This window comes from Ovis aries, chromosome 12, assembly GCF_016772045.2.
Source record: "Ovis aries strain OAR_USU_Benz2616 breed Rambouillet chromosome 12, ARS-UI_Ramb_v3.0, whole genome shotgun sequence".
NCBI classification, from domain to species: Eukaryota; Metazoa; Chordata; class Mammalia; order Artiodactyla; family Bovidae; genus Ovis; species Ovis aries.
This window is the reverse complement of record NC_056065.1, coordinates 14,290,130-14,312,872: the sequence shown is the minus strand read 5'-3', so window position 1 is coordinate 14,312,872 and position 22,743 is coordinate 14,290,130. Positions and strand designations below refer to the sequence as shown.

The following is a 22,743-nucleotide window of genomic DNA, read 5'->3' as shown; positions in this document are numbered from 1 at the left end:
AAAACATACTCTGTGCAAATTCATGCACGTGCAAAGATAATAAACCTTTTGCTCCTGCCTTTATGGACAACGGCCTCAGTTACAGTTTTGCAAAGTTTTAGAAATGCTTTATAAAAATATATATATTTATGGTGATCCTGAGTAAAAATTGAAAGTATAATACTAACTTGTTGCTTAGCTAAGGTATCTTTACTACTGTTGATAAAGGCTTGATGATGTATTGTAAGACTAAAACATACTAACTGGGATGAAGTTCAGAAATCTTGGAGTTTGGTAACCAAATGGACAATAAATCTCTTGCTCTTTAATAAGATTAAAACTTCCTTTGAAGTTAACCAGGCCTAGAAGGTGAAATGAGCTTTTGAATTAGAAATCTCTATACTGAAAAACACAAATAGAAGTGTATAATCTGAAGTCACCCACACACAAAAATAGTGTGTGGAGAAGGCAATGGCAACCTGGAGAAGGCAATGGCACCCCGCTCTAGCACTGTTGCCTGGAAAATCCCATGGTCGGAGGAGACTGGTAGGCTGCAGTCCATGGGGTTGCGAAGAGTAGGACACGACTGAGCTACTTCACTTTCACTTTTCACTTTCACTTTTCACTTTCATGCATTGGAGAAGGAAATGGCAACCCACTCCAGTGTTCTTGCCTGGAGAATCCCAGGGACGGTGGAGCCTGGTGGGCTGCCGTCTATGGGGTCGCACAGAGTTGGACACGGCTGAAGTGATTTAGCAGCAGTAGCAGCAAGGAAGTTCCAAAAAAGTTTAATAATATTATTAAAAAGTTTTTTCAAAGAACCGGACTGTTTCAGCCATAGAAAACTCTTTTAAAATTTCAAAATAATAATATTCAGTTTCTTTATATTCATTTGCAAGGAAATGAAAATATTCGAACTTCCAACATAAGAGAGGGATTCCCTAGTCGCTCAGTTGGTAAAGAACCTGCCTGCAGTACAGGAGACCCAAATCTCTTTAATAGTTATCCTTTAATACTCTAGATAGAAAATACATTTTTTACTGACCTATCTGTAAACTGAGGAATTTGACAACTATCTTTTTCTCTTAAACAGAATTATATTTACAATATCAAAATTGGACATGTGTGAAAATACAATGAGTGATCAAGCATTAAATTTGCCTTGTGGATTAATTCAAAGCAGACTTCAAATAGCAAAAAATAAAAATAAAAAAATATGCCTCTTAAGCACAAGTGTGTCTTTTCATTGTTATATTCCCAAGCTTTACCCTAGTTCTCTCAGGGGATCAGACATCCACTAAATATTTCTTTAAAACGAACCGAAAATAACAAAAAGACGTGATCTACAGCAAACAAACCAATCTACAGCAAGCCGTTAAATCTTTGTCTGCTGTTCTCCAATTTCTTCTGAACTACCATCTAATAAATAGTGTCAGAACATTTGTGTTGCTCTTGTTTAGTTGGGCACTAAGCTGTGCCCAATACTTTGTGACTCTGTGAACTATAGCCTGCCAGGCTCCTCTGTCCATGGGATTTCCCAGGCAAAAATACTGGAGAGGGTTGCCATTCCCTTCACCGATTCAGAACTCTGGGTATTTGTAATTAAAGAATGAGTCTTCGGCAATGGACTTTTGCTTACCCAGTTTGCCAGAGATGCTGGATGGTCTAAGTTTGCATCAGTAACTATCCTTACAGTGCCTGGCATTGGCAATATATTCTAGCTTGTGTAACTAAACTTTTTTCTAAATATGAACACCTGCTTTCCCCATCATTGCCCAACACAGAATTGTGAAAACATTTGGTATTTTCAAGGACCACTCTTGGCAATAAATTACTTTAACTGCTAAAATAGCTCACTGTCTCCACATTCAGGGAGATATAAAGAACTTAAGATACTAAGTTTAAAACGAAAAGTAAAGTAAATCTATTTTTAAAAGAAATCTAGATTATTAAAAAGTTTTTATATAAAAAGAGCCAGCCAGGTTTTGAAGAATTTTATAAGAAAGAATAAATAGGGCATTACTCTATCAGAAACAGAGAAACTGCTGAATATAAGCTAATACCTAGCATATCATGTACATACTAGAGGTAGTTTTAAGTCTTCATTGAATTTGTTATAATATTGCCTCTTTTTTCCTGTTTTGTATTTTTGGCCACCAGGCATGTGAGATACTAGCTCCCTGACCAGAGATGGAACCCACATCCACTGCATTGGAAGGTGAAGTCTTAACCACTCCTAATAATTTTTAAAATCATACTGTCTGAACTGGCCAGGAATACCTTCTAAATAATAAACATAGGAATCAATATTGCAGGATTTATCTGAAACCAAAATCTGGTAATAGAAAAAAATTAATAAATAGTTAATAACTGTCCAGTTTCAATGCTGAGCAAATACATTGTTATCTTCAGCTCAGACCTTTGCAAATCTATATCTAAAAGACAGTAAAGTAAGTCAAATGGTTATCATTTTTGTGATGAAAGAATCATGTGACCCTAGACTAAACTTTGGTTTACCTTACAGATTCAATGTTATTGATGAGAAAGAAATATATTTAATAGTTAATCACAGTTTATGTCGATGTCGGAGTTGCTGTTTTTAGTCTAAATCAGAACTGATTTCCTTAAAGAGACACTGTCAAGGATAGGTTGGAATAGTTCTAATGACATGAGTGATCTTTCATATCTTCCTGGCCTACCTTCATAGATTGTAATTTTTTGTTTTGTCTTTTAAATTGGTTAAATAAGAGATGTGTTTAAATGTTCACATTTCATGGATGGATAGAAGAGACACATGAAAACCTGTTAGAGTTCACTCTAAGAAGAAACATGGATGCTGCAAGTTATTTTTCTCCACAGTTATGTCACTATTCAAACATAATTGGTGTTACTCTTTTAGCTGAAATATAAAGAAAACTATACATTTAAAATAATCTGTCCTTGATCTACAAGCTCCCAAATAAGCAGACAAGGTGTTGCAAAAATGTGTATGTTGGGAAGTAGCAATGTAAGACTAGAAGTTCCACTCAGAGGTGAGAAGGTGCTGAAAAAAGTACTTTAGTCAAAAAAGAGGCTTCAAGAATAACTTTGTGCTTCTTAAGAAATTGCTCAGGGTTGTTTTTCTTAACTATGAAATTTAAGTTTCAATTCACAGGGAAGACTGGATTCATTTCTCTCGGTTCACATTTCAAAAAAAAAAGAAAAGTGTTGTTTTTCAGTGATTGGGAAAATTTCAAAAGTGGAACAGAGTATAACTTACAAATCAAACAAATGCACATCCTATCAAAAATTGCTTACTCAAGACAAGTTTTGAACTAAAATTAACAAGTTGGTTAAAAACCTCATTAGGAGTGAAATTAGTAATAAGAAACAGAAAATATACTTTCTAATCTGTCGCTGTTGTTAAACGATCATTGGCAATTCATTTTTATTCTAGACTATTCAATTTTGGAAACTCTAGTCTTATTCCACATTATTTGATAGTATAATCTTGAAAATATTTTATCACATGTATATAATGTATTGAAACTTTGTATTGTGGTGACAGGCCTGAATGAATAATTAGAAATTTTCATAGTAAATTCAAGTAAAGCCACTCAGTTTAAATGTTTTGAGTAAGCTAGACTTGTCTGTATATTAATATATTTGATGTTATATAAGAAAATGTTGAGAAAAATATGGGTTAATTATCTTAAAGGAGCATTTTTTTACAACTCTGTTGTGTGATTTATTCAATCTTTAATGATTTTCTTCTGAATAATTAGATTTTGTTGATTACTATTTGAGGTGTTCATTTCTGAAAAAGACTATTCCACCATCTCCGTACATACATTTATGGGGCTGATTTTTTAAAACCATTAGAAATATTGCCACACAAAGATAGGAAAGCCAGTTAAATATATTATCTATCTCAGAAACTCAGTGATCGAATTAACTTTTGTTCTATATTTACTTGGGCTACCTCAGAAGGAGCTTCTACACACAGTATTAAATTGCATATCTAAAAGCAGTTACAAATACTTGTATCTTAAAAGTGCATGCATATCAAAGATATTACAAATTACAAAGGACTCATGATAAGCAACCTGCATAAATATGTGATTTTGTATTTTGATACTTGAGTGAATCCATTTAAATTTACTCCTTGATTTGATTTAATCACTTTTCCAAACTGGCTTCTTTTTAAGAACATCATTTGAAATGTTTTAAAGATCATATATTTAAATTGTGAGACTGTTTAATGAAACTGTGAAGTAGTGGGTCATTATTTGACACTGAAAAACTAAAATGCATGCTTACTCAATTCTGGTCTTCCCAAGGCTAGATTGTTTTTTAATGGTGCAATATTCTAGAGATAGCTTTTAAAATTAACAAAATGCAAGACTCCAGAAAAGTTAATAAAAAAAAGCTCAGTCCTGATGAGGTTGGCTGATACTCACAGAAATCAGGAAGAAAAAGTCTAACTATAAGCATTCTTTCGCAATAAATCTATAATGAAATTTAAATGAAGCACACCATTATGAGACAATAATTCTTATGTAGCAGAGAACTACAATACATTTGAATGTAATGTTAACATATTTATTAATTTAATCAATAAATATGTATTTTATAGATTTAATTTGCTGGAACTGTAACATGGTAGTTTCTCTATTAGCTATTAAAACAAATTTGTTATGCCTTTGGTGCTTTTAAAGTCATCCATGTCTGAGAAAATTAGGGTTTATGCAGTAATACAAATACTCCTAAAATATAAGTCAATATAGGTTACATTGAGGAAAATTACCATTTATATCTCTAAACTTGGGAAATTATAAATTGTAAAAAATAACAGTGAATATGGAAGAAAAAGACTCTATAAGATTTCCTAATTATTAGATTGCATGTCATATTTTCACATCTGAATATATGCTTTCTTAGTTAAAAATAAATAATTAAAAATTAACACAATTATTTATGGTAAGATAAATTACCTAGCAATCTACTCAGCTCACTAAAAGTATATTAGTTATATCTTTTAATCTTTAGGGGGAAAGAAACTGGTTAGAAAATTATCACTGTGTTTATTTCAATTAGAGCATCTATTAGTTATTCATGATTTGCTACTTTGAATATGAAATTGAGAAATATCCCAGAACTGTTTGCATGAATACTTTATTTCAAACATAAATATAGAAGAGCTAATTCATAGCTTATGAAATAGTTATCTATGGAAACTTTGTAACTGGATAGGTCTGCAAATAAGTAATTGGATATAAATATTCTTAATAACCCATCAAATATCCTTGAAATGATAGCGATAAAAGCTTTAAAATATTATTGATGAGGATATTTGATGACCAGCATAAAATGCCTAGAGTGGCTATTTGATATTGCTAAGAAAGAAAAAGCTGGATCAGAACTTCCAGACATATTTTCAGTAAAAAGGCCATTAGTGTTCATGATGAAATTTCATCTTCAGAGAATCTTTTACTCTTTTATAGAGTGGAATAAACATCTTTACACCACCCTTTTCTTTTAAGAGTCAAGACTATCCATTAGCAATCAATGATATTAAGCACATTTCTTTTTTCTTTTGCTCTCCTTTAGAACTCATGAATTGTAAACATTAAAATCATAAAACTAAATAACAGTACATGCAACTCTGGTCAGAGTTACACTACTAAATGTCTAAATGAAATTTTCCAAGTAATTGCTAAATTAAAACACCAACAATGCTAGATGTCACCTAATGAATTCTGGTAAGCTAAATATGAGTTGATAAATGGTAGGAATTACCAGTATGATTTTTCTCAAGTTTATTCACTATTAAAGTTGTTATATGAAAATATTTTGATCTTGTTTTCAATTAAACTGAGAGAAATCAACGTTAATAATGTAAACCTGCTAAGAAATCAGACTTTCACTAAATGACAGTGAAAAGCCAGTCATGAACAACTATTTTTGTAAAAGTGACTCTTTTCACAGGACAGACAGGATTAAAGTCATAAGAACTAATGTGCCTTAAGGAGTAAGCTTTTCTCTTTCTAAGCTATATGATATCAAAATAAAAGAAACATTATGTAAACTCATTAGACAACATAAAAACAAACCAAGAATATTTGGTACATATATATATATATACATATATATATATATATTTTTAAGTTGAGTCAACATTACTTCTTTCATGGAGAGTTTTATCAGAAAACAAACAAACAAAAAAAAAAACCAAAAAAATCAAATGCAAATGATACCTTTTTCAAAATATATATTGTCTCCGCAACATTTATCCTTTTAAAGCATCCTTATTTAGGGTCATTTTTTTCTACAACAACACTCTGGTGTTTTCAACTATGTGAGAGATAAGGGGTGTAAAGAGTAGACAGAAATCTTACTAGGATCCCATTAGTGAGGAGGAACTAGAAATAAAACTGAGGAAGGAAGCTTAGATCCATCTCTCTCTACTTTCACAATAACCCACTACTAGAGGTAAAAAGAAAAATGTTAGAAGACCTCGTTAATCATAGGTCATAGCCATAATATACAAATACCTTTGGGATATTTTTGATAAAAGATGTTTGTTAAAAAGTTGACACAGATAATCTTTATATTCCTCTTTGTGTCTGAACTTTGAGCTTCTGATACTAATGCTCAATTTTCTAAATGATTTAAATTTTAGACACTTGCTCTGGTCAGTAATTACTCATTTGGGAACTAATATGAAAAAAGTCAAAGTAACAAGTAACATAGGAAACTGAAGCATAGGTTGATAAGAAAGCATCAAAGTTTTGAAGTTCTCTCAGTTGACTCTTTTTGCACTTGTAGAGAGAAAAACACAAAGGCACTATCTTGAAAAGAAAGTCTATTTTATTTAAAGAATACACAAACCTAGCAGTAAGGCTAACTTCATATATGCATGTACATGTATGATACATACACATAGACACCATCATGCACAGACACTTTTAGAATCCCAATGGTTTCATCCTACTGAGGTCTGATTTACCTGACTATCATATACCAATTATTCAGCATGATTAAAATAAAAAATGCATTATACTTTATAAAAATGTACATTTCCATTACAATGTTGAGTTTATTTAGAGAAAATATCTCAAGAGAAACTGAAAGGACATATTATCTGATTAAATGATGAGTGAAATCAATCATATGGTATCATGCTTATTTTATTTTAAAATACTATTAGAGCAATGTAATTTAAAATAAATGCCTCTTCACTCACCCAAAAGTGGACATACATATGTAATATAATATATAATAATGTCATGTTCACTACAATAGAACTCTAGAAGATAAAATGCAAAAGAACTAAGAAAGTGGAATTCATTGATGAATTACTTCTTCCAGTGGAGTAAAAATTACCTCTTGCATCAAACTAAGAAAAGCACTATAACTTTGCAATTTTATGACCCAAAGTTGCAATTATCTTGCATATGTCTTCAATATGTTATCAGTGAGCCTTACAAGCAGAAAATTATTGATCAGAGATCTACATCAATAAATGTAAGCACTTAAAATATTTCCAGAGAAAAATCTTAAAGAATACAATTTGTTAGAGAAGAAAAACTGTTAGAAATAAATGGAACAGTTTTAGGATTGTACCTTATTAATATTTCTCTTTGCTTCACTGTGTGGGGACTCCAGACTCCCTAAACATACTAGCATAACATAACAAAACAATATCAATAATAACAACAGAAGTTTTTCAAATTGAGTTTTAGCATTTTGAGTTTTTTCCGGGGAGGGAATTGTTGTTAAATCTGAGAGTGGAAGAAATCTATTGGCTGGTAATATTATACATCTACAAAACTTGGAATTTTAAAAGTCTTATTTATGGGAGATTTTTCATAATGGAAAAAATTGTTTATATTGTATTTTTCAGTTTCTAACGGGTCTCCTAAGCCCAAAGATTTCTGTACTGGGGTCAAACATATCTTACCTTAAGGCAAGCTCTTTTCTCACTGTATTTGACAACACAACCCATATCTACTCTAAAGATTTTTTTTTTAATTAAGAAAATTGCATGAAAATACCCCCCCCAAAATTTCCCTCAAGTAGTCAGAGTTCAATTTCTGTTTGAAGATGCCCTGAATAGTTCTCCAGCTGTCCTTTATGTATTCAGGTCTGTGACCTTAACAAGCAGTTCTAAGGCATTTCTGCAACTACTTACTTCCTTCATTCCGGTTCTACATTCCTTCCTCTGATGCCTACCCTCTCCATTTGTTCCTCTCACCTTGGCCCAGTTTATGATTTCTGTAATATTGTTAGACATTTAAGTAAATGTACCTTGAACACTCAAATGAATGCATGTTAAACATTTAAATGGATTTAAACGGCTCATGAATGCAAATATTACGAAGTTATGCATCATAGCAGACCCATTTGAAAATACATATAACCCATCGCTTCAAACAGGGGGAAAAATGTCACGGGACGGGTCAAACACAGGTTATCTCATTGTCAATAAAATATAGACATTCAGTTCTTACCTGCTTAACTGCATGATGATAAATCTAAATGGCACGCAAAAGAAAAAAAGTCCCCCAAATCTGATCATTTGTCTTCGAAGCGGCTGTGACAGTTTTAGACACTGGTGCTTTCTTCTTTGCTTATATTTGACTGGCTAGACTATTTGTAAGCAATAGTAGGGTTATTTCGCAACACCAGTCACCTCTTCGCCTTTTCAAGCCTCGGGTGGGCATTTCACACAGCTGGAAACATGCATGTTATCCTCGGAGGTAACAGCCTCCCCAGCGTTTCCTAGTCGGATTCCCGTCCAAGGGAGGTCTCTGCCCCTAAAGGGCTGCTCACGTTCCTGACCTGGTTGGTGCAAAGGAGAAGGCTCTCTGGGCTCAACTCTTGGGGACTAGGAAAACAGCCATCGGAGACTTCAACTCTCAGCCACCGTTCAGCTGCAGATCCAGCTTCTCTAGCGGCCGGGAAGCACCACCCCCTCTCGGGTGGATGCCGAAGGGGAGCGCGCCCAGCCTGGACCCTCCTACCTCGCGCCCCACCTCCAGGAAAGGGGGACAGAAACAGAAAATCCTAACTCTCAAGTGAGGGTAATAATAGAAGCTGAAAGACTCCCAATCCCTATGGTTTGCTTTACACTTCCATTCCAACCTCTGGCTCCAAGTTGACATCCAACTCCTTTCCTCCACCCCTCCCGCCAGCCAGATCCCTGCGAGTTGTTGAAGCAGGAGAGGGTGTGACGGTCAGCTACACTTTCCCACAGAGCCCAAGAAGTCAGCTAGCTCTTCTAAACCCAGCTAAGCGGACGGATGCAGACGGCGACTTTTTTTTTTTTTTTTTTTTTTTTTTTGAGGCAGGCATGCTGGAGAGCCGGCAAGTCTTAATCTTAGTCACAGCTCATCACAAATAATAATAAAAAATAAATAGAAACGCAGATGGGAGCGGATGAGGAATTCTCATACCAAATGTGGCCTCTCGCACAGAAAAGCGGTTTTGCTCAAAACCGGCGGGAGGAAGGCTGGCAATGGAGCGGGAAGTAAGGAAGCACCCCTGGCGCGCGCCCGGCTCCGGGGCTGCGATGCCCCAGCCGGGCGCACGTTCGCCGCAGGGGCCGAGAGCCAAGGCTGCGCCTGCGGGGCGGGCGCGGCACGGGGTACCGTCCCCAGCCGGGCGAGTAGTCCCCACTCCCGGCGCCCAGCCCGGGCAGCCTGGTCCACCCAGCCCCATGTCCTCCGCGCCCCCGGAGCCCAGGTAGCTTAGGCGTTGCCACCAGCTGCGGAGAAACCTCCAGGCGAGTCGCCTGTTGCTACCCCACCCGGCAAAAGCGCCTTTGGCGATACGAGCCTGCTAGACGCACATCTCCCCTCCACCAACTTGAGTTTTAGGTTATGATACAGGAAAACGCACTTACCTAGGTACCTTACGTCTGTGCCTTACTGGGGTAGACTAGGGTAAGAAGCAAAGATCTGACTGCACTGAAAGTTAGATTTTTTTTTTCCTTCCCTCCCTCCACTCCTGCGCAACAGCAGCAGTCCTCCAAAGAGAATGTTTGAATTGGTGAATTATGCTAAGCCCTCGTTTCTTCAGCTGAAGTCTCGGACGCTGATGGCACTTGTCTGGCAGAACGACCAGGATGGGAAGGAGACCAGGTAGAAACTAGTGACGGGTGAGGGGTGCCAAGCGGTGCGGACCACAGGCAGCCCCGTTTTCTCCCTGGGAGCCGGGGTCGGGGTGGGGGGAAGCCCTTGAATCCCAAGACTGGGGGATGGGGTGTCGCTGCAGCTGGAGTACTTTTCTGTCTGGAAGCTAAAAGGCTCTTGAATTTAAAAAAAAAATTTTTTTACTTAGGTTTTCGAGTCAGTCATCAGTCATCAATGACGACAGAAATAGTTATTTCTGAGAAATTTATTTAAGAAAGAAAAGAAAGAAGGGGGGGAAAGGGGGGGCTTGAACAATAGGTTTTCACCTCTATCCATCAGAAATGTAAAAACTAGCAACTTGTTTTTATTGGGGGGAGGGGGGATTCGCAGAGGGGAAAAAAAAAAAAACTCTATGCATTAGAGATGACTGATGATACATTCAGGTTTGGCATTAAATAAATACTGTGTCCTTGTCAATGTGTGAAGTAAAAGCTGAGATTTAAATGTTTCTCAACACAGCTATACTTAAAAGGGAAGTGGTAATCGTAACTGTCAGTTTAGCCCATAAAAATGCTCATAAAAGTGAAAAAAAATAAAACACTGACATATTAACATCTTTATTAAAAATGAGTCTAGGGGTTGAACAAGTGTGAAGAGGGAGGCAATTAATTTTTTCATATTAAACCTGTCCCTCAATTTCAGTGATTAGAACCAATATAATCAGTACTTGCTTCTGATAGTTCTCTTCCTCTGAAATGAGCACTCTGTGTCCAATTAACTGTTCACAGGCTAAATTCACAAAATCAAAAATGTACTCCCAAGTGTGATGCCCGAATTTAAATACAACACCCAAAATAATGTGTTCATGTGTGATTTGGGATGCTGTTAAAAAAAAAATGGTGCACTCAAAACTCACACTCTTCTTGTTACCATACAGTGGATTTTAGTGCTTGATATCCTGAACCCATAAAAATACACTTTAGGAAAGTCCTCCCTATTCATGTAATTGCTTACAATGAGCAAATAGTGACCTGAACAACCTTCTAAAGATCAGGAACTAGTGAACTTTCTTAGACCCTGTGATTGTCAGCAGGTCTGTTTTAAGCTCGTTCTTAGATAAACATATAAAATTTGATCTTTCAAATGGCACAAGAATATGTGCCAAGAAGCATTGCGGGGTGGGGTGGGGGGGTGAGGCTGGGGGGGTGGAGGGAGGGGTGGTTAATATTTCCTATAACCTGAACATAAATGAGTGCAGAAATAAATAAAATATGTAAAAAGGGATGGGGTGATTCATTACATGGGCTTTATCATAGTAGCACAATTGCAAGGAACATACTAATTAATCAACAGGGTCACACAGATCTTTGGGCTCTGAAAGTGACAAAAATGTAAGACATGAGATATTTTTTAAACACACAGGCTTATTAAAAATAACACTAGCAGTAAGTTTCTAATCACATATGAAGAGAAGAACTTACCAGAGAAAATTTCAGGAAGCAAGAAGACTGTGAGAAAAATACATCCAGGATTCCAACAGATATTCCATGATCTTCCAAAGCAAGGTAGAGTGATGAGCTTCAGGCTGATGGAACTTTGAAATAATCAGCAGTTCCTGGTGGCATGTAACCAAGTAAAAACCAGTTACACGGAAAGCCAGGAAGCCCCAAGGAAGGGAGGCAAAATGTGAAAGAGGTGCCTTTTATTGGGGCGGGGGGGGGGGGGGGGGGGGGGGGCTGAGAAGCGGGAGGGGGGTAGGCTTATTTGTGGTGATCCATAGGCAGGCAAAGTGAAAATTTACGGACTGTACAGCCCCAGACAGTGGGGGAAAATAGAAGCTGTGTAACCCCAGAGACCAGAAGGTGGACTACAGATAAATCTGCGAAGAGAAGTAAAAAGATGTGTTGAAGACAGCGAGATAAAGAGAGAACTAGTGAGCGAAGCTGTAGTCATCCTGATAGATAGAGCAGCAAGAGTGATTTAGTCTGCTCGGGAGGATCCAATGAGAATTCAAGAGGGCACCGCTTCGGAAATCCTGCTCAGATCTTCCCTCTCTCAGTTCTTTAAGAGTTACCTGCGCTGGGAACATTATTATTAGGGTTAACAGTATTCCATCAGTGCATTCCACTAGGATCTCCCTTTCTTTCCCTCGCAGCAACGGAGGGAGGCGTAGTACGGAAGCCCAACTCCACCGAGCCCCCCAGATAAACCCCTGTGTTCACTTTAGGATGGCCGGATCCTCGAGGATTGGCCTGGGGGGCTGAAGATGCGGAGGAGGCCGGGTCTCCCGGGCGCTTTCGGGGGCGCAGGGCCGGGAGGCGTAGGCAGGGGGCTGGGGAACCGCTGCTGGAAGCGGCGGCGGCGGCGGCAGGAGCCCTCCCAGGTCCTGCTTCCTCGGCGAATCCTGCTTCCCCGGGACTCCAGGCAATGGGCTTCCATCGGGAACCTCAGCTCCAAGTGCCTCACTTTAGCAGCTAGAGCTTTGGAGGTTCTGAGGATCGTCCCTGTCCCTGGGGGCAGAGGGTGGCAGGCTGCGAGTCTCCCGCGCCCCCTCTGATTCCTGCACTGGTAACGGAGGGAGAGTGAGTCAGAAATGGTTTTGCTGCCGAATGCATTATCTGGCCATGTTCACAGCCCTGTACCGCACAAGCGATCGCCTGATCGATCCGGTAAGACAAGCCTGATTCCTCTTCCCCTTTCCTCTACCGCCCCATCGCTTCTCCAAACCCAAACCCCAACCCAAATCCCAGCTTCTCTCTCTCTCTCTCTCATTCAGGAACTTCCCTTTTCTATTTGAAACCTACTTTCCCCAGGGAATTGCTTGTGTGACTGAAGGGCTGGTGATTCTCTTTGCAGATGATTTAGATTTTGGCAGTGAAATGCACCCCCGTGCCAACCCCACCCCCCACCCCAGACACACACACCCTCCTTAGAGAGGTTCTCTTCATGCCTCAGGGATTCACTCTCAGCCCTAGGGTCTGGGTAAAGAGCGCAGTGGGAGTCTTTCGCCCTCTTATCTTCCGCAGGACCCCGAAGCTTAAGCATTATTCGCCTCTCTTTTCTTTCTTTCCTTTTCTTTTCTTTCTTTCTTTTTTTTTTTTTTTTTTAGAAATAAGAGGGAAAGGTAGAGTGGAAATTGATTTATTGCAGAGACTGAGGCGCCAAATGAAAGAGGGAATAAACATTTGCCCTGGATAAAAATGTTCTTGGTAAGTAATCTTATTTTCTGCGGTTGAAAAGGAAACACATTGCTTCTCACTACCCCATCCCCCACTCCATTCATTTATTTGCTCTCTGTATGTAAATCACGAGCCGGGTCAGTGGAATTTTTCTTTTCCTTCTTCCTAGGAAAGTAGGAGCTTGTAAGGATGAATTTGAAGTAAAGGGGCTTGAAGAAGGCAGTGTGAAGGCTTTAAGGTCCTAATTTCCTGCATTCAAAGTACAAACTCAGTTAAAGCTGATGCCTGCTTGTTTGCTAAATGAGTAGTTAAATACCTCCCTGATTTCTTACTGAAATTTTCCTTTCTGAAAATAAAGAATATAGTTTGGGGTCTGTGTCTATGCTTTTCATATAGCTTGACTATGTTCTAAAATATAATATTTTCTCAGTTTCAGAAATAATGTGAATCGCGCCCCCCCACCCCCCACCCCCGGCCTTTTCTTTGCAGGGGGGGAGGGGCAGGAAAGATGAAGTCATAGAACCGTTTTACAAATGTGTGCACCTTCCTTCCAATTCTTGCACCGGATATAAACTTATAAGGTCCAGAGTAGGCTTTTGCATGTCATGGTGATACCTGTGAATTCATCCAGTCCTGGCTTTCCTGAGTCTACAGCGTCCCCAGCCTGCACAGACTCCTGCCTGGAGAATGGGTAGGTGGAGGAGTGGGAGGAGCCAAAGATTGACTGTGTTGACATCATGTGTCACTAGGTGCTCAGAATCACAAAGCTTGCAAATTGTGTGAACTCGGTTTTGCTGGTGTAAACTGACCACTTTGGAGGTGAATACTTAAAGGAGACCTGCTCTAAAAGAAATTGTTGCAATTTTGAGTTCAAGAACATGATTTATTGGTGAACTACTCATATTCACTTTTTCCTCCATTGTGATCATTCTTTCCACTGTAAACTCCTTATCCTCAGTTTTAATGATAATGGATTATTTAACTGTCCCAAAATGCAGTCCTGATACAAACAGACTGCCTTTAACCTCATATGAAATAATTCATCTTAAAAATTCCATGGATGAGAGAGTAAAAATAGACTTTATTTCTGATCATCAATTTTCTAGAACTTGCTAAGGTAAAATCCCAGGACTAAGTGGGTGTGTGCATGTGTTGAAATCCGTACCTATTATTCCTATCAAAATAGCAAGGGAAAAATTTTTTTCACAAAGGACATGTTTGTATAACTCTTTTTCTTTCTCTCCTCAGGCTGTATTCCATAACTAATGATGCCCTAGAGCAGAAGGTTTCCTTCAGTCATCTCATTTAACCAAAAGGATGATTTCTGTGCATGTCCCTGTGTTTTAGACACATGTAGCAAGGGAGATTGGAGGTCCACCCAAGGAGGATGACTTATTACAAACACAAACCTAGCAGCTGTGGTTTGAAAGAACATACTTTTTATATAAAAATTACAATATGCTGTTCAAACCTATTTAAGCTGTTATTCAAGGAAATAGAATTATTTATTGAGAACCCAACTTAAATTAGAAAAGTAACATTGACATTTTTAGCACATATGTGAAATAAATGTGAGATTGATATTCTTTTAAATATTTAGAGAAAAAAATAGGACAAGATGAAAAAATACTGTGACCCATGGCTCCTTAACTTTAAAAGAGTTTACAGCACTTAGACATCAATAAATAATATGAGTATTTTAACATTATATTAGATCATGTGATTATATTTGATCAACCCGCAGATAGAGCTGTCTCCTAACTGGTTTCTACCTAAGAGCAAGAAAGTTTGAGCTTAGACCTTACTCAGAAGTTATGCATTTTATTTTTATGTTGAACTTGTCTTTTCCTGGGTAATCTTCACGTACATCTGCAGTTGGTATTTTAGCCAATTTTTGTTATTGGTAATGTTCTTGTCTGTTATTCTGGCTCCATCTTTTTTAAGAATATGGGTATCACCTAATATATTTCTTACCTATTAATCCGCTAAAATTTCTAACACAAAGCAACATTCAAGACATGTTGAATTAAAGAAATTATGAAGCAAGTTGCTTGTGAAGAAAAGTGTCAATATACTTCAGATTATTTTAACCTGAAATAAATGTGTAACAAAAATGGGTTATAATGAGATAAGTACAGTCAAACTGTTCCTTGTATACATATGTAACACTCACATTTATACATATATAGTTGCCCTCATTACAATGCTTAAATTTATTCATTTGAGTCTTATGCTTATTTTGATTTCAGAGTTTTCTCTTTGAAAGTGTCTAAAACTTCTTCAATAACTAAGTGTGAAAGTATCTTCATGTCTTATCTCATGAGACTATAATGGAGCAGGACCCTAGGAGGCTTTCCTAGAACAGACCCACACACATGTCCTCCACCTGCCTTTGTAGAAAAACTTTAGTCGAGGAATAAAGTTCATCAGAGAAGTAAGAAGATGCAGAGAGAAAGAGAAACAGTCAAGCATGACAAACTAATACTTTATCCATTAAACAAAGTCAAGGACCTTAGTTCCTCCTCAAAGGCTATAGATAATATTCTGAACTATATCCTTTGAGCTGTTTTACAAATACTGAAACCCCCACCAGGTGGAAGTAGTTACTGTTGTCTGCCCAGAGACAGGGAGACCTCCAGGCAGGTTGGAACCAGAAGGCTGATGATATTGACTCCCAATCACCTCATTATCAAGCTGATCGTGCCCTGCTCCTTGAATACTTAAATAAGACTCCTCACTACTACCCACCTCCGTGGTAGGACACATGGTCTCAAGGGCATTAGCCCTCTGTGGCCCTCTGTGCTTGTCAAAGAAATAAAGCTATTTCTATTTCACCCAAAACTCTGTCTGATTTACTCCAGCACCATGGTGCAAAGGCCAAATTTCAGAAACAAGGTCAATATGCTGCTAAATGAACTGACCAGTACATTCACATCTCAGAAAAAGTGTACTGGAACTTGAAGGAGTATTAAAGGTAGCTTAGTCATTTTCATTATGATGAAAAATTTGAGCACCAGAGAAACTGAGTCATTAGTGTAATCATACACTAGCTACTAACCCAGGGAATTTTAAATATAGTTTTAGTAACTTCTTAGCTAGTATTATTCTGAATCAATTCGATTGACATTGACATTGAAGTCTTTCAGTCGTGTCTGACTGTTTGTGACCCCATGGACTGTAGCCTACCAGGCTCCTCCGTCCATGGAATTTTTCAGGCAAGTGTACTGGAGTGGATTGCCATTTCCTTCTCCCGGAGCTCTTCCGGACCCAGGGATCGAACCCAGTCTCCCTCATTGTAGGCAGGCGCTTGCTAAACAAGTAGTGTTTTTGAAATTGGGCTAAACAATAAATGAAAGAGAGAAAAAGCAGTGTAAAGATGAATATATTGCAGTCTTCTCCAAGCTTATTTTGTTGCTAACACTCTTTATTGTAGATTTTTTTTCTTTTTCTGCTGTGTTTTATCCTCCCCTTTTCCTTCCATCCCTGTCCTCAAAGATTGGGGAATATTTCATGACATAATTTTACTTTCTAAGGAAAGATTCTCAGTGTTCTGTCTGTATGTGCATTGCGTTGTTCACTAGGCTATGTTCCACTACACAATACAACCTTAAAATGTAGATAATTTCAGTCACCTGCAACATCATTTTCCATCATGTCACTTCTATTTTCCTCATTTTAAATTTCCTGCCAATATAAACAGTGGGATTGTATGAAAAGAAAAGCCAGGATCTCAAAATAAGCTATTTAATAAGACCCTGAATTACCTCAGAGATAAATTAAAAAAAAAAAAAAAACCTCACACACACAGACACTGTGAAATAAATGCACAAGTTAAGACAGTGCATTGTGATGAAGACATTAGGTGAAAAAAAAAAATGTTCTGGTCAAAAAGTTCTATACTTATTAGGAGAAAAGCTGTAAGACTATAGCCATTTAGAGGGTGTTCAATTTTCTGCAGTGGCTGAAGTCATATCAATCTTCTACATTCTTTTATATATGTCAATATTTGAGTATTACACATAAGCCATAAGTTTTGGTAATGACAAACATAAAAGACAAGCATTAACATGAAAATCCATGGGAGTTATTATTACTTCAGAAGAGATATCATTCCTGGATTAAACAAGACAGTAATAGAACCAAATTTAAACATGTATGGATGTGAGAGACTGTGAAGAAGGCTGAGCGCTGAAGAATTGACGCTTTTGAACTGTGGTGTTGGAGAAGACTCCTGAGAGTCCCTTGGATTTCTTTGGAAGGAATGATGTGCTCTCAAGTATAGTGTTAAAATTTTACACTAACTTCAGTTCAGTTCAGTTCAGTTCAGTCACTCAGTCGCGTCCTACTCTTTGCGACTCCATGAATCGCAGCACGCCAGGCCTCCCTGTCCACCAACTCCCAGAGTTCACTCAGATTCACGTCCATCCAGTCAGTGATGCCATCCAGCCATCTCATTTGCTGTCGTCCCCTTTTCCTCCTGCCCCTAATCCCTCCCAGCATCAAAGTCTTTTCCAATGAGTCAACTCTTCACACGAGGTGGCCAGAGTACTGGACTTTCACGTTTAGCATCATTCCTTCCAAAGAAATCCTAGGGCTCATCTCTTTCAGAATGGACTGGTTGGATCTCCTTGCAGTCCAAGGGACTCTCAGGAGTCTTCTCCAACACCACAGTTCAAAAGCATCAGTTCTTCAGTGCTCAGCCTTTTTCACAGTCTAACTCTCACATCCATACACGACTGCTGGAAAAACCATAGCCTGCACTAGACGGACTTTATTCGGCAAAGTAATGTCTCTGCTTCTGAATATACTATCTAGGTTGATCATAGCTTTCCTTCCAAGGAGTAAGCGTCTTTTAATTTCATGGCTGCAGTCACCATCTGCAGTGATTTTGGAGCCCCAAAAAATAAAGTCTGACACTGTTTCCACTGTTTCCCCATCTATTTGCCATGAAGTGATGGGAACGGATGCCATGATCTTCGTTTTCTGAATGTTAGCTTTAAGCCAACTTTTTCTCTCTCCTCTTTCACTTTCATCAAAAGGCTTTTTAGTTCCTCTTCACTTTCTGCCATAAGGGTGGTGTCATCTGCATATCTGAGGTGATTGATATTTCTCCCGCCAATCTTGATTCCAGCTTGTGTTTCTTCCAGTCTAGCATTTCTCATGATGTACTCTGCATAGAAGTTAAATAAGCAGGCTGACAATATACAGCCTTGACGTACTCCTTTTCCTATTAGGAACCAGTCTGTTGTTTCATGACCAGTTCTAACTGTTGCTTCCTGACCTGCATACAGATTTCTCAAGAGGCAGGTTAGGTGGTCTGGTATTCCCATCTCTCTTAGAATTTTCCACAGTTTATTGTGATCCACACAGTCAAAGGCTTTGGCATAGTCAATAAAGCAAAAATAGATGTTTTTCTGGAACTCTCTTGCTTTTTCCATGATCCAACGGATGTTCGCAATTTGATCTCTGGTTCCTCTGCGTTTTCTAAAATCAGCTTGAACATCAGGGAGTTCTCAGTTCACATATTGCTGAAGCCTGGCTTGGAGAACTTTGAGCATTACTTTACTAGCATGTGAGATGAGTGCAATTGTGCAGTAGTTTGAGCATTCTTTAGCATTGTCTTTCTTTGGAATTGGAATGAAAACTGACCTTTTCCAGTCTTGTGGCCACTGCTGAGTTTTCCAAATTTGCTGGCATATTGAGTGCAGCACTTTCACAGCATCATCTTTCAGGATTTGAAACAGCTCTACTTGAATGCCATCACCTCCACTAGCTTTGTTCGTAGTGATGCTTTCTAAGGTCCACTTGACTTCACAGTCCCAGATGTCTGGCTCTAGATGTGTGATCACACCATCGTGATTATCCGGGTCGTGAAGATCTTTTTTGTTCAATTCTTCAGTGTATTCTTGCCACCTCTTCTTAATATTTTCTGCTTCTCTTAGGTCCATACCATTTCTGTCCTTTATCAAGCCCATCTTTGCATGAAATGTTCCCTTGGTATCTCTAACTTTCTTGAAGAGATCTCTACTCTTTCCCATTCTGTTGTTTTCCTCTATTTCTTTGCATTGATCACTGAAGAAGGTTTTCTTATCTCTTGCTATTCTTTGGAACTCTGCATTCAGATGCTTATATCTTTCTTTTTCTCCTTTGCTTTTCACTTCTCTTCTTTTCACAGCTCTTTGTAAGGCCTCCCCAAACAACCATTTTGCTTTTTGCATTTCTTTTCCATGGGGATGGTCTTGATCCCTTTCTCCTGTGCAATGCCACGAACCTCATTCCATAGTTCATCAGGCACTCTATCTATCAGATCTAGGCCCTTAAAACTATTTCTCACTTCCACTGTATAATCATAAGGGATTTGATTTAGGTCATACCTGAATGGTCTAGCAGTTTCCCCTACTTTCTTCAATTTCAGTCTGAATTTGGTAATAAGGAGTTCATGATCTGAGCCATAGTCAGCTCCTGGTCTTGTTTTTGTTGACTGTATAGAGCTTCTCCATCTTTGACTGCAAAGAATATAATCAATCTGATTTTGGTGTTGACCATCTGGTGATGTCCATGTGTAGAGTCTTCTCTTGTGTTGTTGAAAGAGGGTGTTTGCTATGACCAGTGCATTTTCTTGGCAAAACTCTATTAGTCTTTGCCCTGCTTCATTCCGCATTCCAAGGCCAAATTTGCCTGTTACTCCAGGTGTTTCTTGACTTCCTACTTATGCATTCCAGTCCCTTATAATGAAAAGGACATCTTTTTTGGGTGTTAGTTCTAAAAGATCTTGTAGGTCTTCATAGAACCATTCAACTTCAGCTTCTTAAGCGTTACTGGTTGGGGCATAGACTTGGATTACCGTGATATTGAATGGTTTGCCTTGGAGAGGAACAGAGATCATTCTGTCATTTTTGAGATTGCATCCAAGTACTGCATTTCAGACTCTTTTGTTGACCATGATGGCGACTCCACTCCTTCTGAGGGATTCCTGCCCGCAGTAGTAGATATAATGGTCATCTGAGTTAAATTCACCCATTCCAGTCCATTTTAGTTCGGTGATTCCTAGAATGTCGACGTTCACTCTTGCCATCTCTTGTTTGACCACTTCCAATTTGCCTTGATTGTACACTAACTTAGAATATTCCAAACGATGAAACACATATTAAGAAGAATTTGCATTGGTTATTTTATGTCTTAAATCTTGAAAAAATCCACACTAATTCAAAACCTATGTGTTGACAAATACAAATGTGCAGTTGTTAAAGGAAAATATAAGTTCATAGAATTCTTTTGAAAGCCTTCTATAAACCTCTTTACATAAATTATGTCAATATCAAGCTGTGTAATTTTGTTATAAACATTCCATATATGATGTAATAGTCTCAAAGAGCTTAATTAATTTGGCAAACTAAGTAGGGGAACCAGAACTGAAAGTCAAGGGGACATACAGTTTTGAGCCATTAGCCTGCTGCAGCCCCCTTTGCCTGACAAAGTAGTAAAGCTATCCTTTTCTCCTTAAAAAAACAATTAAGTCAATTTTTATGACTTCATAGTCTCATTTGATTTCCATTGTACTTTTCAATCATATATATAATACTGGGATATAGAAGTACTCTGGGAAAATTTAAATAGTGTTGTATTGTTGTATGTGATTTTGTGTGACTGATAATGTCTTCACATGCACATATTGGAATTAAGAGCTTAACCTATTTCAATCACAACTGCCTACAATCAGTTCCATGAAGAGGAAACAGTTATTGTATATTTCCATTATTTATTCTTAACTCACTTACTTTGTATCTCTGCTAACTCGTATAGGATCTTCAACAGAAAAGAAGCTGAGTATTTAGTTAGTAGATGAATTTAAGTACTTCACCAAACTTTCCCTCTTTAACATTCATAAAAGGCTTACTATATTTAATTTTTATCCAACATTTAGAAATATTGTTACCAAATGACAACACTCTTCAAGATATTTTCAGAATATTCAACATATATTAGGCCTTGTAAACCATGTTGACAATGATGACTCTTGGCTTTCACATGGCACTTTATGTTTTGAAAGATACTTTATTAGCCACCATACTAATTTAATCCACTCACCATGCTGTGAATTAAAAGATTTTGTTTATTTGAAGATGAGGAAAATGAAATTTGAGAAAATTGAAACATCATTATTAATTAATAAGAGAAATACTTGAGTTATTTTTTTAACCGTATTGCATTTTCTAATTTGCTGGAGAAAGTAAATGTAACAATACATCAAGATACGTGTTAATTGTTTAATCAATTATTTATGTAAGTGTAGATACTAACTTTTGCAAGTTTAATATGCTTACAGAAGAAAGAAATGTTTCTGATGTTATGAGCTGCATTACAAAGCTATCAGTTTACATAACATTTTGTTAAAATTTTGAGATTAACCAAAATAATTAATAATGACAATCACTAAATTCTTTGTACTATTAAAATTTATTGAAGAGTGTAATGATCAAAATATCTTCATTGACATAGTGACCCTATGGATTAATGCAATGTCAACTAACATGTATAAACTTGCATAAATTTAGAAGTCATTTACAAGAAAAACAATTTTGAAAACAATCAAGGAAATAATCACATACAACTTTCTTATAATCCTTCCTTGTTGTATCTGGATTTCAGTAGCTATTCAGTATGGCAATAATAATAATAGCCACTCCTATGAATGTCCACATTCTAATTTCTAGAATATGTAACTAGGTTATTTAATGTGGTCAAAAGAAACTGCCAATTTCAAAAGGTTAAGGACCTTTCGAAGAGAAGCACAGAGAAGCCTAGATGAGCTGGGTCTGCCTAATGTAACCACAAGCATCTTTACAAGAGAAAGACAGAAGGATGGAACCAGAGAAAGAGATGTGACCCAGAAGCAGATGGAATGATGGGGTATTACCATAGCTAAGGAATTCAGGCAGAGTACCCTCTAGAAGCTGGAAAAGGGGAAGACACAGACTCTTCCCTAGACCTTCCAGAGGAAATGAAGCCTTGCTGACCCATTTTAGACTTCTGTCCTCAGAACTCCTACAATAAATTTGTGTTGTTTTAAGACACTCTGTATTTGTGATGATTTATGTCTAGTCAAGCCTATGGTTTTTCCAGTGGTCATTTATGGATGTGAGAGTTGAACTATAAAGAAAGCTGAGAGCCAAAGAATTGATGCTTTTGAACTACGGTGTTGGAGAAGACTCTGGAGAGTCCCTTGGACCGCAGGGAGATCCAACCGGTCCATCCTAAAGGAGATCAGTCCTGGGTATTTATTGGAAGGACTGATGTTGAAGCTGAAATTCTAATATTTTGGCCAACTGATGCTAAGAGCTGACTCATTGGAAAAGACCCTGATGCTGGGAAAGATTGAGGCCAGGAGGAGAAGGGGACGACAGAGGATAAGACGGTTGGATAGCATCATTGACTCGATTCACATGGGTTTGCTGGACTCTGGGAGTTGG

The 22,743-nt window shown here is 37.8% G+C and overlaps 1 protein-coding gene and 1 long non-coding RNA gene across 5 annotated transcripts in view; one reads left to right on the top strand and one right to left on the bottom strand.

Moving 5' to 3' along the window:
- BRINP3 (BMP/retinoic acid inducible neural specific 3) overlaps positions 1 to 11,782 on the bottom strand; it is a 418,385-nt gene extending 406,603 nt beyond the window's left edge. Inside the window, exon 1 of one of the 3 annotated variants that reach the window (XM_042257081.2) lies at positions 11,576 to 11,782. The gene's annotated coding sequence lies outside the window, so the exon portion shown is untranslated. Of the gene's footprint in view, positions 1 to 8,471; positions 8,914 to 9,865; positions 10,170 to 11,575 lie in introns of those variants that run through there. The other 2 variants (XM_042257082.2, XM_042257080.2) reach the window with 2 other exon arrangements.
- A 514-nt stretch (positions 11,783 to 12,296) lies between these two features.
- LOC106990525 (uncharacterized) lies at positions 12,297 to 22,347 on the top strand. 2 transcript variants are annotated; one of them, XR_001435392.4, is made up of 3 exons: positions 12,297 to 12,763; positions 13,204 to 13,303; positions 13,443 to 22,347. It is a non-coding gene; the product is annotated as an uncharacterized LOC106990525 (long non-coding RNA). The 2 variants fall into 2 exon arrangements; XR_006061445.2 differs by having other exon boundaries at positions 13,204 to 22,347.
- The last annotated feature ends 396 nt before the right edge of the window (positions 22,348 to 22,743 follow it).